This window comes from Culex quinquefasciatus, chromosome 3 (assembly GCF_015732765.1).
Source record: "Culex quinquefasciatus strain JHB chromosome 3, VPISU_Cqui_1.0_pri_paternal, whole genome shotgun sequence".
Taxonomy (NCBI): domain Eukaryota; kingdom Metazoa; phylum Arthropoda; class Insecta; order Diptera; family Culicidae; genus Culex; species Culex quinquefasciatus.
The window spans coordinates 82982648-82998058 of NC_051863.1; the positions used below are offsets into that span (position 1 = coordinate 82982648).

The following is a 15411-nucleotide window of genomic DNA, read 5'->3' on the forward strand; positions in this document are numbered from 1 at the left end:
ATTTTAAAGCTTTTGTTTCAGTAGTGTTCGAAGAGCTTTAAAGGAGCTTTACGTTGAATTTGGAAATAATTGAAATAACTGATTTATTGACAACATTGACGATCTGAAAACAGAAATTTGATGAAATTACCATATTTTCCCATACATAAGTTATTGTAATGTGAATAAAAAATCAATGATTTTTATTAATTTGACAACTTGAAGTATGTTCAGTGAAAATAACTTTAATTTGAAACTTTACACATTTAAATCACAAATCAAAATTACAGGGACCCGAGGTACACAGAAAAAAAGTTGAATTTTGGAATGTTGAAAATTTGGTAGGTTGAATATTACCTCTTTTTTTGTGTAATATTACATAAAAAATGTGTAAAAATGTGAACCTGATGAATATTCATCAAAAACTGATGAAAATTCATCATTTTCTGGGGTAAAATTTATCATTTATTTTGCCACAAAATCTGTCACCATTTCCTGATGAATATTACCATCATTTTTTTCTATGTATATTGTTGTTGTGAATGGATGTTTCCAATTAAAGTTTTTTTGGCTTTCAGTGTGGTAACTGAATTGCTTTTTTGAAGTTTATTAGTTTTATTTTTGATTTTTTCGAAGAACTAGGGGAACATTTATAGTTTTTGAAGCTTCTGAAAAATAAACTTAAAAATAAAAAAGCAATAACAAAACCAGGTTGAAGAATATAAAACATGCTCAAAAAATCAAATGTTAAACTTATTCTTCAACGTGTGTCCAAATTACCCCAAAAAGGTGTCCATATTACCCCACAAGGTATGTCCAAATTACCCCACAAGACATGTCCAAATTACCCCATAGGGGTGTTCATATTACCCACACACAAAAATGTGGGGGTAATTTGGACACTTTTTAATTTTTGCGATAAAAATGGGTTTTTCATCAAAATTTCGACGTCGTCGTGCTATCTTGTCGCACCCGCCATTTTGACGTTCTGAGAAAAACGCGTTTTAATGTTTGACCTTGAATATTCAAAAACGAGAGCACGCAATGCAAACAATAACAAACACGTTTTGTTTGGCTCACCATTCTGTGCATTGTCCCAAAGTTTGGTTGAAGTTGGTTGCTGGAGTCCCGAGTTATAATTAAAAATGTTTACGGTAGTCTAGCTTGTACATGCGACAAACGCATCCTGACTTTCCTGGCCTGAATTCCCTTTGGCCTTTTGTCGCACTTACATCAATTTTCATGGAGTGACAAGATAGCACGACAAGATTGAAACTACTTTCATATGTAAAGTGACAAAAATGCACGGAGTTTTTTCGGTTTTTGTTGAATATCTCAGGATTGAAATCGAATTTTGGGGATCTGTGAAGGTCAAAAGGTGAGGCATTGTGAGCTGCACAAAATGGTGTTCTTAACTCAATTTGGCCCAAAATGCACGTACGACAAGTTAGCACGATGGCGACGATTTATCGAAATAAATGACATTTCTCCATAGAATATGGTTTCTATTATCCCCTGGTGTCATCCACATTCCTTTAAAATATCCATATAGCCCGTGGCAGAGCAATTTCCTTAGGGTGTCCAAATTACCCCACACTCCCCTAGATTGAAAAATAAATGTCATTTTCATTGTTTCAAGTTCCCCAAAACATTCAATGAAACTATTAATTGAACCGTTAACCAAAGTATTTGATTATCCCGACATAGCAAAATTTCAACAATTTTACAAATTTTCTTAATATATCAATGATTAAAAAAAATAACTTTATAAAAATTTGGTTTTCAAGTCATGTGAGCGCAAAATTAATTACCTTGTCAAAAAAAAAAAAATAAAATTTGCTCATAGTCACAAGAATTTGATTAAATAGTTTAATAATAAAACAATACCAAAATGTATCCTTACTTTCTTCAATTTCAAGTCATTTGCTTAGTAGTTATATAGATAATAAAAAAAAAATCAAGTTTGAAATTTTCGGTTTTCAATGAAAGCATTTGCTTTGAGACATCATTTTAGCGCAAAATTTATAACCTTGTCATAAATGATCAATATTTGCCCATTGTTTTAGAGGAATTTGCTAAAATACTGTAATACCAAAATGTGGTATCCGATTTTTGACAAATTTTGCAATTGTGCAATATAAAATGATGATACCAAATTTCGCTCTTGTCTAATCCTTAAGACAAATTTCAAATGGCTAAGGAATACCAAAATTTGGTATTGATACCAGAGAAAGGTATTATTACACATTTCCCTTGTTATTTGCCCGTGCTGGGATTGGGATGAGCCAATTAATGAGGTTGACGCGTCGCTGCTAGAGAGCCTGGAGCTTATTAGAGAACGGACATCTTAAAATACGGAAACTGGCACCACTACATGCACATCAGTCAAAATAGCTTGCAACACTGCAATTGTCAAAGCACCTGCGTGACTCTTTTCAGATTCTCTTTTGATCAGTCAATTGAACCAAAACAAACTGAGTTTAAACATAGTTTATGGTTGGTGTAAATGTAAAATGATATGCTGCGTTTGCTAAAATAAAATAAAAAATCCCACGAAGTCATTAGCGCCCGATACTGACCTTTTTTGAGTGGCATCAACACGCAACGACATAATGAGTTTACGAATCAACTCAAATGTTAAATTGAAAAAGAAAATTTAAAATTTTCGATTAAAATATAAATCACCCAAATTACAATACAATACCTCCGTTTGACAGTTCTCGTCCTTCGATTGGTACTTTTGTTTTGAGATGGCCGTTCTCTATTGCGCGTATTCCCGAAAAAGACACGCGGCATATCAGCCTCGAAACGACGCGCCGCACTTTCGGCAAATGCGCGCTGTCAAATCCATTACTGCGCATTTTATTTGTGATGATCTTCTTCTTCGAATCACCTGGCATTGTTGACACCCAAGTAGCACACTTTGTTCGCCAAAAGATTTTCGAACTTGTTGTTGAACTCATTTGCTATGTTTTCCCAACGTCCCTGAGAACTCTTGAACGCTGGAAAAAGCGCACGTTTTTCTGTTGTTGATCATCTCTTAACCTGTTAGAAATGTGCGTGGTTTAACGTTTGTTGAACATGTCATAAGAACTCTTGACTATAACATTCTAAACCGGGTTGGACAACATTCTGCCTTTAAGATTCAGGAGGGAGTTAGGCAAACGTTTTTATAACCGTTCAAGAACATCTCGTGGCAGACAAGAATGTTAAACGGCTTTTCATAAAATACGATCAAGGTGTTCGCTCAATGTTTTTTCTTAATTTAATCCAATCCTTTATTTGTGAGTCCCCAATGGCATAATTAGGAAATAGAATGATTTTTTATGGCTGATATTTTTTTTATTATCCATCATTCATATTATTATCATTCATAAATGGCGTATCCCTGTCCAAACTAATAAATTACAAAAAATAGTAGTTAAAGTACGATAAATTTTTCTATCGTAGTGGTCACATAATTGATCATTTTTATGGCAAGATTACAAGCGTGCATAGAAATGTGTTTAAAATTTGGTTAGGGGGTGTCAATAAACGATGTAATTTACAAAATGTCCACATTCCACATTATATCCCAAATATGTGGATGTTTAATGTAAAGCTGATTTTTGTCCATATGTTAAATTCAAACCAGTCTATGACAATTAACAGGCTGCGTCCTCCGCCAACAAACTGCCAGGCTGTGTGCTTGCTGTGGTTCATTCCTGCGCGATCGTGAGACTCACACAGGTTAGCGGCAAGCTAACGGCACCAACTCACCTGTGCACTCGTTGAGCCTGCGTTCACCCGTGTTTCACGAATACAAGTTACTCGACACCTTTCGGCAAAGGAAAACCGCACTCCAACAACCACACCAGCGCTGACCACATGATGGTACCAATACAGTTGGAACGTAAAACCAGTTTTCTTAAGGTTGGGTTAAAGAAGTCTTGCTGTTTTTACACTTCCACTAAAGAAAAAAAAAAACCAAATGCAAGAAAAATATCTTTCATGCCTGCCTTTCCATCTTGATTCTTTTCGAGCTGGCGGCAGTCATCGAGTGGTTGTTGGACGGTGAAGGCACGTTTCTACGTCGGGGGTCGTGTGTCGTCTATTGCAGTGAATGAACGATCATCTCATCTTTGTGATCTCACCTCGGAAGATGGACGTTTGCTGTGTCTAATTAGCATCTGGAGAGGGTGGCTCGTATATTCTCATTGGGATTACTGTGCAATTGCGCAATTTGCTCAACCAGTTTGATTCGATAAAATTGGCAGAATCGGTGGTGATCACGCAAGGAAGTGATTCGGAATCAGTAATGAAGAAACAGGAAAAGTTTTAGTGTCCTTGGTAGCATTTATTGGCAGTGATCCATGGTGTATAATTACTGTATAGAAGAATTACGGTTGAGTGGCACGGTAATTCGTGTAAAAAGGTGATCGTCACCAATTTGCTAGTCCTGGAATGGTCCGTGCGAGCTAAAGGTGAAGAGAACGCCGTGCTGCAAGAGAGTGGTTCAAGCAACAAGCTGTATAACGAGATTGGCATAGTGGATTACTATACAAACACCATAAAAGTGACCGTGCGAAGGATTTTTCTCAACAGTTGGAATTTCTGTTAATCTGTCTGTCGTAGTGTATGCAGCCAGCCGAACTATGATGCTGTAGAGCGCAGATCTCTCGAAGGTAACGTATACGACGAGATTGCAACCGTTTTAGTGGAGCGCGCAGACCTCAATGGCCTTTTGAATACATTCCGCTCTACGGTGGATTATACTCTGAATGCTCCGTGGCCTTAATGTGTAGGACCCTAATGGCTTTAGAATAGATCGAAGTTGATTAAGTTGCAAAAAAGTGAAGAAACGATTGCATTTAATTTTCCTGTCCAGCAAAACGATGAGCCAAATTGTCATTTTTGAAAAACCTTTACATTTCCGCCTGTCTTCAGCAACAGTTGGTTAGTTTTGGAAGACGACTTGGTTTCGGATATAGTTGAAAACGCGTTGGTTTCACGGTGGATGATTTCACACCACCGTCACGACGCGGCGCTACGGTGCGTGACAATCTCTGGGAAGATGACCTTGTTGCTTCTGCAATTACCGCTCTCGATTTAGGCAAGACGATTCATTTTTTTTCGGAGTGCGCCTCTTTGCCTTCACCTGCCACCGCAGTTAGTTCCTTTAGACTTAATTACAGTTTGTTTCGGATTTAGCTGCGGCCCAATTTCCAGTCGGCGCGCGGCAAATATGCCACCGTGCAACAGATGGTTTTAAACGGTACAGGAAAGGCGTTGCGTTTGGGGCCCAAGCCGATCGGAAGTACCTTCTGTCGGTGTTGTGAACAAGAGTGAAACCTGATTTTGGTGTGGAAAATTGCTGTACTGTACTATATTTTTTTGTGATCGTTCACTGGTGGTTGGCGTGGTCTCCAAATTGAAATGGGTAGACGCAATCAGTTGGGGAACTTCTTATACTGATAAAACCATACCAAACATTGTGTTTACAAGAAATGCAAGCATGAATTGCTTTTTATATTTCTATAACTTTGGTTATCAAGTTATCCAATGATTTGGTATCAATAAAAATGATGTTTACTTTATAGCTGTCGGCCACTATTGCTAGCACCAATCATTAGTGTCTCCAGAGCGCGTTCTGATCCGTTGTTTTAAACACGAGTTCAACATGATTTTTAAGTAATTTATGAAGTTTTTAATTAAATTATCAATGTTATTAAGATTTTACATCATTTTATTCAAAAAAAATCTTCGGTTTGGGTTGATTTTAAGTAATTTATGAAGTTTTTAATTAAATTATCAATGTTATTAAGATTTTACATCATTTTATTCAAAAAAAAAATCTTCGGTTTGGGTCTACCTTAAATTAAAATAAATAAAATTGTTCTTAATTGGAAAATGGCTGTCATGTACATTAAATTAATAACATTAAATATAACCAGATTCATTAGCAGAGACCGACATTATCCCTTAAAACAAAGTTCTAAGAAAATCAAAGATCGATAACCACCTTTAACCTTTAACCTTTTTGGCAGTAAAGCAACTCTCTGAGATTTCGGTTATTCGATTTTGTTTTGTATTTTTTAATCCGGCTGAAACTTTTTTGGTGCCTTCGGTATGCCCAAAGAAGCCATTTTGCATCATTAGTTGTCCATATAATTTTCCATACAAATTTGCCAAATGCCCATACCAAAATGATACATGAAAATTCAAAAATCTGTATATTTTGAAGAAATTTTTTGATCGATTTGGTGTCCTCGGTGCAATGTTGTAGGTATGGATAAGGACTACACTGATAAAAAATGATACACGGTAATAGTAGTTTATGCAACAAGTTGCAAAAAGAGGATTTTTTCAGCACGAGTCGTACATTTATCCAACGAGGTTCACCGAGTTGGATAAATACGACGAGTGTTGAAAAAATCAAGTTTTGCAACGAGTTCCATAATTTTTTTTTTGCAATTCCGAAAAACACCCATTGAGTGAAATTTTAAGTAAAATTTTCATGTATTTTTCCAATAAATCGTTTAAATAAAAAAAATGTTGAAAAGTTTTACTTTTCGAAACAAGTGCTGAAAAGTTCCACTTTTCAGCTCTCATTTCAGTGCTAAAAAGTAGAATTTTTCAGCATTTATTTTGAAAAGTGTTGCTATTCGATTCTGTTAGTTTTGGTACATAAAAGTAGGCTATTTCGTCGTCCCAGAATGACAGGAAAAGAAGGGGAAGATGGGGCAAGACGACCATATGGGACAAGAGGAACTATCGCTCGAAAGGCCGTAATTTTTACAATTTTGATTATTTCTAGTATGAGGAATTGTTGCTAGCAATGCAATTAGTCAATTCTACTACCACATAACCGCCAAAACGACGTAAACGCCACGGGGCGTAAGTTTTAATGATATTTTTTTTCAAAACCTTTGTTTTCTTATAATATTTGAGCAGTTCTCTAGGATTTCGGTCATTCGATTTTTTTTGTATTTTTAATCCGACTGAAACTTTTTTAGTGCCTTCGGTATGCCCAAAGAAGCCATTTTGCATCATTAGTTTGTCCATATAATTTTCCATACAAACTTGGCAGCTGTCCATACAGAAATGATGTTTGAAAATTCAAAAGTCTGTATCTTTTGAAGGAATTTTTTGATCGATTTGGTGTCTAGGGCAAAGTTGTAGGTATGGGTACGGACTATATTGGAAAAAAATAATACACGGTAAAAAAAAATTGGTGATTTTTTATTTTACTTTTTATCACTAAAACTTGATTTGCGAAAAGCACTATTTTTAATTTTTTTTATATTTTTTAGAGGACATAAAATGTCAACTTTTCAGAAATTTACAGGTTGTGCAAAAAATCATTGACCGAGTTATTATTTTTTCAAAAAATCGAAAGTTTGGTCGCAACAATTTTTCAACTTCATTTTTCGATGTTAAATCAAATTTGCAATCAAAAAGTACTGTAGTGAAATTTCGATAAAGTGCACCGTTTTCAAGTTAAATCCATATTTAAGTGACTTTTTTGAAAATAGTCGCAGTTTTTCATTTTTTTAAATTAGTGCATATGTTTGCCCACTCTTGAAAAAAATATTTTTGAAAATCTGAGAAAATTCTCTCTTCTTTGGACTTTGTTGATACGACCTTTAGTTGCTGAGATATTGCAATGCAAAGGCTTAAAAACAGGAAAATTGATGTTTTCTAAGTCTCACCCAAACAGCCCACCATTTTTCAAAGTCGATATCTCAGCAACTAGTGGTCCGATTTTCAATGTTAAAATATGAAACACTTGTAAAATTTTCCGATCTTTTCGAAAACAATATTTTCCAAACATTCAATAATACGCCCTTTTAAAATGTTAGTCTTGATTTGAAAATTTTGAAATGTTGTTTTCGAAAAGATCGGAAAATTTCACAAATGTTTCATATTTTAACATTGAAAATCGGACATATCAAAAAATAAAAAAAAATAAAAATAGTGTTTGTATTGCAAATCAAGTTTTAGTGATATATAGTTAAATAAAAAATCACCAATTTTTTTTACCGTGTATTATTTTTTTCCAGTGTAGTCCGTATCCATACCTACAACATTGCACCGAGGACACCAAATCGATCAAAAAATTCCTTCAAAAGATACAGATTTTTTAGTATGGTATGGACAGCTGCCAAATTTGTATGGAAAATTACATGGACAAACTAATGATGCAAAATGGCTTCTTTGGGCATACCGAAGGCACCAAAAAAGTTTTAGTCGGATAAAAAAATACAAAAAATTAAATTGAAGAAAAAAGACCGATTTCTTAGAGCTCATTTGTAAAGTACAAAATAAGGCTTAGGGTTCGTTTAAAGACTCATTTTATCAAAATGCTATTTATCCAAGATCAGTAGTGTTCCTACCAATGACTTGCACCTATTATAAAGTATGATTTAACTTTTGGTTATTTTTGTTGAGACCTTTTGAAAAATCTTGTTCAGGTGGGGCAAGTGTACCATATGGATTTTTAGTATGGAACAAATTACGAACTGCTGCAACAACATATTTTATTGGGGGAAAAAATACATAAACGTACTTAAAAACTGATAAACAATTGTTAAAAAAAATGTCCATGCAAAATATTATGAACATTTACTATTTATCATCTAAGTAATTAGTTTATTTTTCGTAAAAACGATCATTTTTTTTGTAAAATATCATTATTGTGTTGTCCCGCCCGTGTGGATCAATCGTACCGCGCACTGGACTCACAATCCAGAGGTTGCTGGTTTGAATCCCGCGGCGGGCGCTCTAAAATTCTAAGTGTAAATATGGGTATCCGGCGCCGTTGCTCCGTGCCGTACTCAAACACTTAGGAGCCCAGGGCGGCGAAGTCGATAGAAGTAGGAGTAGATAAAAAGGAAAAAACTAGTGGTTGGTACTAGCAATGGTGGCCGACAGCTATAAAGTCAACTTCGTTTTTCGTTTTTTTCATTATTTAATCTAAAAAAGAAAGAAACGTTTCAAATACATTCTAATCTGATGTGTCTAATTGATAACATTTCAATTGTTGCAAATTAACATATTGTTTCATGCATTGTTCTTCTTGCCCCAACGGGTTGTTCATCTTGTCCCACCAGTTGATTAGAACGCAGGGAAAATAAATTAAAAAAATATCAATTTTTCACATTTAAAAACAGGATTTTTTAGAACTTATTCTATTAAAGTCTTAGTCAAGACCTGGAATATGATGAATATAAAAAAAAATCCGACAGATTTTTAACGTTTTTAATGGGTTTTAACGAGCATTTCTTTAGCTTGTTACACTTGCCCCACTTTCCCATAAGTAGTTTATGCAACAAGTTGCAAAAAAGGATTTTTTTCAGCACGAGTCGTACATTTATCTAACGAGGTTCACCGAGTTAGATAAATACGACGAGTGATGAAAAATCAAGTTTTGCAACGAATTCCATACAACGCTTTTTTTACAATTCCGAAAAACACCCTTTGGACAGAATTATAGGACAAATGCCCATGCATTGAGTCAATGAATCGTTCAAATCAAAAAAATGTTGAAAAGTATAACTTTTCCTAACAAGTGCGGAAAAGTTCAACTTTTCAGCATCCATTTCAGTGCTGAAAAGTAGAACTTTTCAGCATTTGTTTTGAAAAGGGTTACTATTCGATTCTGTTATTTTTGGTACAGAAAAGTAGGCTGTTTCGTCGTTCAAGAATGACAGGAAAAGTAAGTAGTTTCACGACGGAATTGCAAAAAATGTTTTTTGGTGATTTTTAATTTCACTTTTTGCCACTACAACTTTATTTGCAAAAAAAAAAAACACTATTTATATTTTTTTTAATTTCTGATATGTTTCAGGGGACATCGAATGCCAACTTTTCAGGAATTTTCAGAATGGGCAAAAAATCTTTGATCGAGTTATGAATCTTTGAATGAATACTGTTTTTTTTTTCAAAAATCCAAATACTTGTCGCAAAAACTTTTCAGCTTCACTTTTCGATGTAAAATCGAATTTGTAATCAAAAAGTACTTTAGGTAAATTTTCATAAAGTGCACCGATTTCTAGTTAAAGCCATTTTAGGTAACTTTTTTGAATAATTGCAGTTATTCATTGTTTTTAATTGGTGCCCATGTTTGCCCACTTAAAAAAAATATTTTTGAAACTTTCGTAAATTTTCCAATCTTTTCGAAAACAATATTTTCATTTTTTTTAAATCAAGACTAACACCTCAAAATGGCGTTATATTGAATGTTTGGCTTTTTTGAAATGTTAGTTTTGATAAAAAAAAATGAAAATATTGTTTTTGAAAAGATCGCAATGGACAAACTAATGATGCAAAATGGCTTCTTTGGGCATACCGAAGGTATTGAAGAAGTTTCAGCCGGATTAAAAAATACAAAAAAATTAATTAATAAAAAAACCAATTTCGTAGAAAGTTGCTCAGAATGGTCCATCCATGAGTAATTTTGTCTAACATCAGAGTTTCTCACTACTCTTCAAACTCTAACAGGGTATTTCTTTGATTTGTCTTGTTGTGTAAACTTTTTACTCACGATATTGTTACTAGAAATTATTTGTAAGTTTGACGTACCGTCATTTGGGGTGACATTGGGTTTGGAGGATGAGATTGGGTCATACAAATTTCAGCACTTTTGTATGGCCCAATCCTTGGATTCGTGATCACGGACCAAAATTACCCCTTGTGACCAAGTTTGCTCTTTGATTTGCGATTTGCGACTAAATTATTCCACATATTCTTGAAAATAAAAAAAAATTGTCTGACAAACAACTCTTACCATAAACATATGATTAGTATGATCAGTTTACAAGCATATATGAAATATTGCCTTGAGGATAACCCTATTGCTAATAATCTAGGCTATCTTGGGCCGTATCCTTGCTTCAGATAAACGACACGAAAAAAGTAAGGTTAAATTTTGTATCGCCCAGTCTAACAAATGGCGTAGGTGCGATCGGGATTATAAATAACTCATTAATCAAGTAATGGATGGAATGAAAAATCGTAAACATGGTTCAGTTTCAATATTCAAACGAATCGAACTGTTTTGAAAAAAGAGAAAAGTATGAATAGGTACAGTTTTTAAGTTGTTTCGGAAAGCATTGTAAAAAATAGGGCAATAACATGTCTAAAACAGCTGTACCCATTCCCTTCATGGATCCCGATTCGCCCCAGATGATGGTAGTTTAAGATGTAGCATGATGAAACTGCCAACATTAGGTTGCATAACACATCCTTAAAATTAGTACGAATTACAACAGCAAAGGCTGTAAATGTATAAGTACTTTGGATCAACACTTTCTTTGTACTGCAATATATTCACAGATTTATACCTTTCATTGACGGATTGTTTGGCCAATTTCTTAATAGGATGTTGCGAGCTAATTTTCCGAACTTTGGTAACAATTACTCATCATGAAAGCAGCAGCTAGCCAGCCAGCTTCTTGCGGATATTACGGCATTGTTCCGTTGCGGCCTTTTTTCTTCTCTTCTCATTGGTCGCTTTCGGTGTACGATCATACAGTATAAGAGGCAGTATTAGTAGTAGCCACCCCTCCTCTCCCATCCACTCCCCATACAGTGGGGTGCAAACCTCTAAACTGTGGTGCAAAAAAAAAAAAACTGGTACAAAATATGAGAAAGCAATGGTGCACGGCCAAGGAAAAAAATGAATCAAGAGAGTTCAATGATCACGTAGGTGCGGAGCCACGGCATCGTAGAAAAAATCGTCCGGGCTAGAGGTATCGAGCGGGAAGAAATAAAGAGACCCTGACTTGCCACATTACACTAAAACTGAACCCTGACTTGCCTGAAGGTGAGCCCATGTGGGGACCGACCATTCCTTATGACACAATGTTTATTTGAATGAAAGTGATTAAGTACTAAATTTGTTTTGTGGTGGAATTACTGGATGCCTCCCAATTGCCACCGATCGTAGTTTGTGGTACACACATTGTGACCAAAGTGGCTGCGTTTTCTTGGAGGTGTTATTGCGATGTTAGCAAATAAAGAAATAATTACATGCAAAGCTTCTTTAGCCTTTAGCTGTGTATCGTGTGCGAAGAAATGGCGATACGTTATAAAGCCAAAGGTCTGTGTGCGGCGTGCGAATGAAAAAAGGCACAGATAAATAAGTAAGGAAAACAAAAACACAAAACCCGTTTACGAATGTTGTAAGCAGAAAGTTTGTAGAAAGCCGGAATCGAAAATAAAAAAAAATAACTTGATTAAACTGCAAAAACGTGTGGATGTGCGAGGCTTTTGCTGATTAATACACCATTACTATTTGGTGTTCAGCTCACGTAACCTGCCGTTCGTCGGACGGCATTGAAAAGGGCGATACGTCGCAAATAGTTGAGTTTAAATAAAGATGAGCATTGTCAAGAATCAAGAATGATTATGCTTTCCAGGGGGATGGTTTTTGGTAAGTTTGTTGAACTCATGTTTGAACTGTGGGCATGTCTTGCTTTGAGCACAACTGACGAAGCATTTTTTTACGATTTTTCCCCTAAATTGTTTAAAATGGCATGGCTCTTTCGCTTATCTCTTCATCCATGTCAAAGGAGTTGAGTAGTAAGGTTTCTAAATTTCCGTGCGCAGAAAAAAAAAACATTTTCTTTTTTTGAGAATCTCTGAAAATTTAATATTTATGTATTTTTTTGTACCAAAACATTAAATAAAATGCAAACATGATGCAAACTTTACTGTCACATGTGCAAAATATTTTTATCCTTCCTCGGAAAGATTTACTTAATATTAAAAAAAAAATGAAGTTATGTTTCAATATTCGGAGATACGATTTTTTTAAAATAAAAACTGGGTTTTCCGACGCACCGCGCGCAGAAACGGGAAAATGACGAAAACGGCAAAAACGACTTTTTTTAAACTAAAACTGCGATAACTTAAAAATTTCAGCGATGACCTATACATGTTAGGGTACCAAAATTTTCGTAATTGAAAGGCGCAACTTAAAAAAAACTGATGTTATCGCACGGATAGAATTCCTGTAAGCTTATTTGGTAACTTCATTTCTGAAATCGACATCATTTGTTGTCGATTTTGAAAACATTTACAGCGAAATAAATTAAAAATATTGACGATTTTGGAAACATTTCTGTGTTTACTTAACTAATTGTTTGAATTTCTTTTTTTCAATTGGGCCTTTGTACGAATTTAAAAAAAAAGTATATGTTTCGCGGCTCTTCTTGACATAAAAGGTTCTACTTGACAGCTCGGTCCAAGGGGTCCATAGTTGATCCATCGAAAAAGTGTTGTCTTGTTTTAATGCAAACAAGACAATGAAAAAAAAAGTGATCAGAAATGGCAATTCCCCACGAAAACAGCATGGAAAAAAACAAAAGTCCTCGGATCGGGCTCAAAATTTCTGGTGGTTCCCTGGCCGAAATAATTAGACCCGTATTTTTTTGTTTGGCCATTAGGATGACCTACAGCGTGTTAGGGTGGTCTGATAAATGGCCATTTTGATCGATTTTCGCAAAAAACCACTTTTTTCGAAAAATCATAACTCCTCGCCATTTTAACCGATTTCAATTGTCTTATACGCAAATGAAAGGTGATAAGTTGGCCTTTCAAAGAAAAATAAAAAGAAGTTTCAAAAATCTAGCCTGACACATGAAAAGGGCGTATGAAACTATAAAATTCTGTTTTGACGGTGTCTGGACCAAAGAGCCTATGTCTGGAAATATTTTTATCGGATTCTCCGGACATGTTTACATACCATACAAAAAAATGGGAGGAGTTCATCAACAGGATTCCGAGATATGATTTTTTGAAAATACCTAAGAATGACGAAATTGACAAAAAACTGCGATAACTTCAAAATTTTAGCGATGACCTATACATGTCTGGGTACGAAAAGTTGCGTCTTTGAATTACAAAAAAAATGGTACCCAAACATCTACAGGTCATCGCTAAAATTTTAAAGTTATCGCAGTTTTAGTGAAAAAGTGGATTTTTTGCCAATTTCGTCATTCTTCGGTTTCTGCGCGCGGCGCGTTGAAAAACACGGATTTTATTTTCAAAAAATCATATCTCGGAATCCTGTTAATGAACTCCTCCCTTTTTTTGGTATGTTACGTAAAAATGTCTGGAGAATCCGATAAAAATATGTCCAGACATAGGCTCTTTGGTCCAGACACCGTCAAAACGGCATTTTAATGTTTCATACGCCCTTTTCATATGGGTAATTCTCTACCAACTCACACGAAATCGGGAAAAGTTGCCCCGACCCCTCTTCGATTTGCGTGAAACTTTGTCTTAAGGGGTAACTTTTGTCCCTGATCACGAATCCGAGGTCCGTTTTTTGATATCTCGTGACGGAGGGGCGGTACGACCCCTTCCATTTTTGAACATGCGAAAAAAGAGGTGTTTTTCAACAATTTGCAGCCTGGAACGGTGATGAGATAGAAATTTGGTGTCAAAGGGACTTTTATGTAAAATTAGACGCCCGATTTGATGGCGTACTCAGAATTCCGAATAAACGTATTTTTCATCGAAAAAAACACTAAAAAAGTTTTAAAAATTCTCCCATTTTCCGTTACTCGACTGTAAAAAATTTTGGAACATGTCATTTTATGGGAAACTTAATGTACTTTTCGAATCTACATTGTCCCAGAAGGGTCATTTTTTCATTTAGAACAAAATTTTTCATTTTAAAATTTCGTGTTTTTTCTAACTTTGCAGGGTTATTTTTTAGAGTGTAACAATGTTCTACAAAGTTGTAGAGCAGACAATTACAAAAATTTTGATATATAGACATAAAGGGTTTGCTCATAAACATCACGAGTTATCGCGATTTTACGAAAAAAAGTTTTGAAAGAGTTACTTTTTGCGTTTCTCTTTGTTTCGTCGTCCGTGTCTGTCGCGGGTGACCATGAATGGCCATGATCGATGACGACCAACTTTTTCAAAACTTTTTTTCGTAAAATCGCGATAACTCTTGATGTTTATAAGCAAACCCTTTATGTCTATATATCAAAATTTTTGTAATTGTCTGCTCTACAACTTTGTAGAACATTGTTACACTCTAAAAAATAACCCTGCAAAGTTAGAAAAAACACGAAATTTTAAAATGAAAAATTTTGTTCTAAATGAAAAATGACCCTTCTGGGACAATGTAGATTCGAAAAGTACATTAAATTTCCCATAAAATGACATGTTCCAAAATTTTACAGTCGAGTAACGGAAAATGGGAGAAAAACTTTTTAGTGTTTTTTCGATGAAAAATACGTTTATTTGGAATTCTGAGTACGCCATCAAATCGGGCGTCTAATTTTACACAAAAGTCCCTTTGACACCAAATTTCTATCTCATCACCGTTTCAGGCTGCAAATTATTGAAAAACACCTCTTTCACATGTTCAAAATGGAAGGGGTCGTACCGCCCTCCGTCACGAGATATCAAAAAACGGACCTCGGATTC

At 35.1% G+C, this 15411-nt stretch overlaps 1 protein-coding gene across 1 annotated transcript in view; it reads left to right on the forward strand.

Moving 5' to 3' along the window:
* Positions 1-3823: 3823 nt before the first annotated feature.
* The window catches only part of LOC6034008 (nuclear speckle splicing regulatory protein 1), a 39517-nt gene continuing 27929 nt past the window's right edge, over positions 3824-15411 (forward strand). Inside the window, 1 exon segment of the mRNA XM_038262779.1 lies at positions 3824-4643. The gene's annotated coding sequence lies outside the window, so the exon portion shown is untranslated.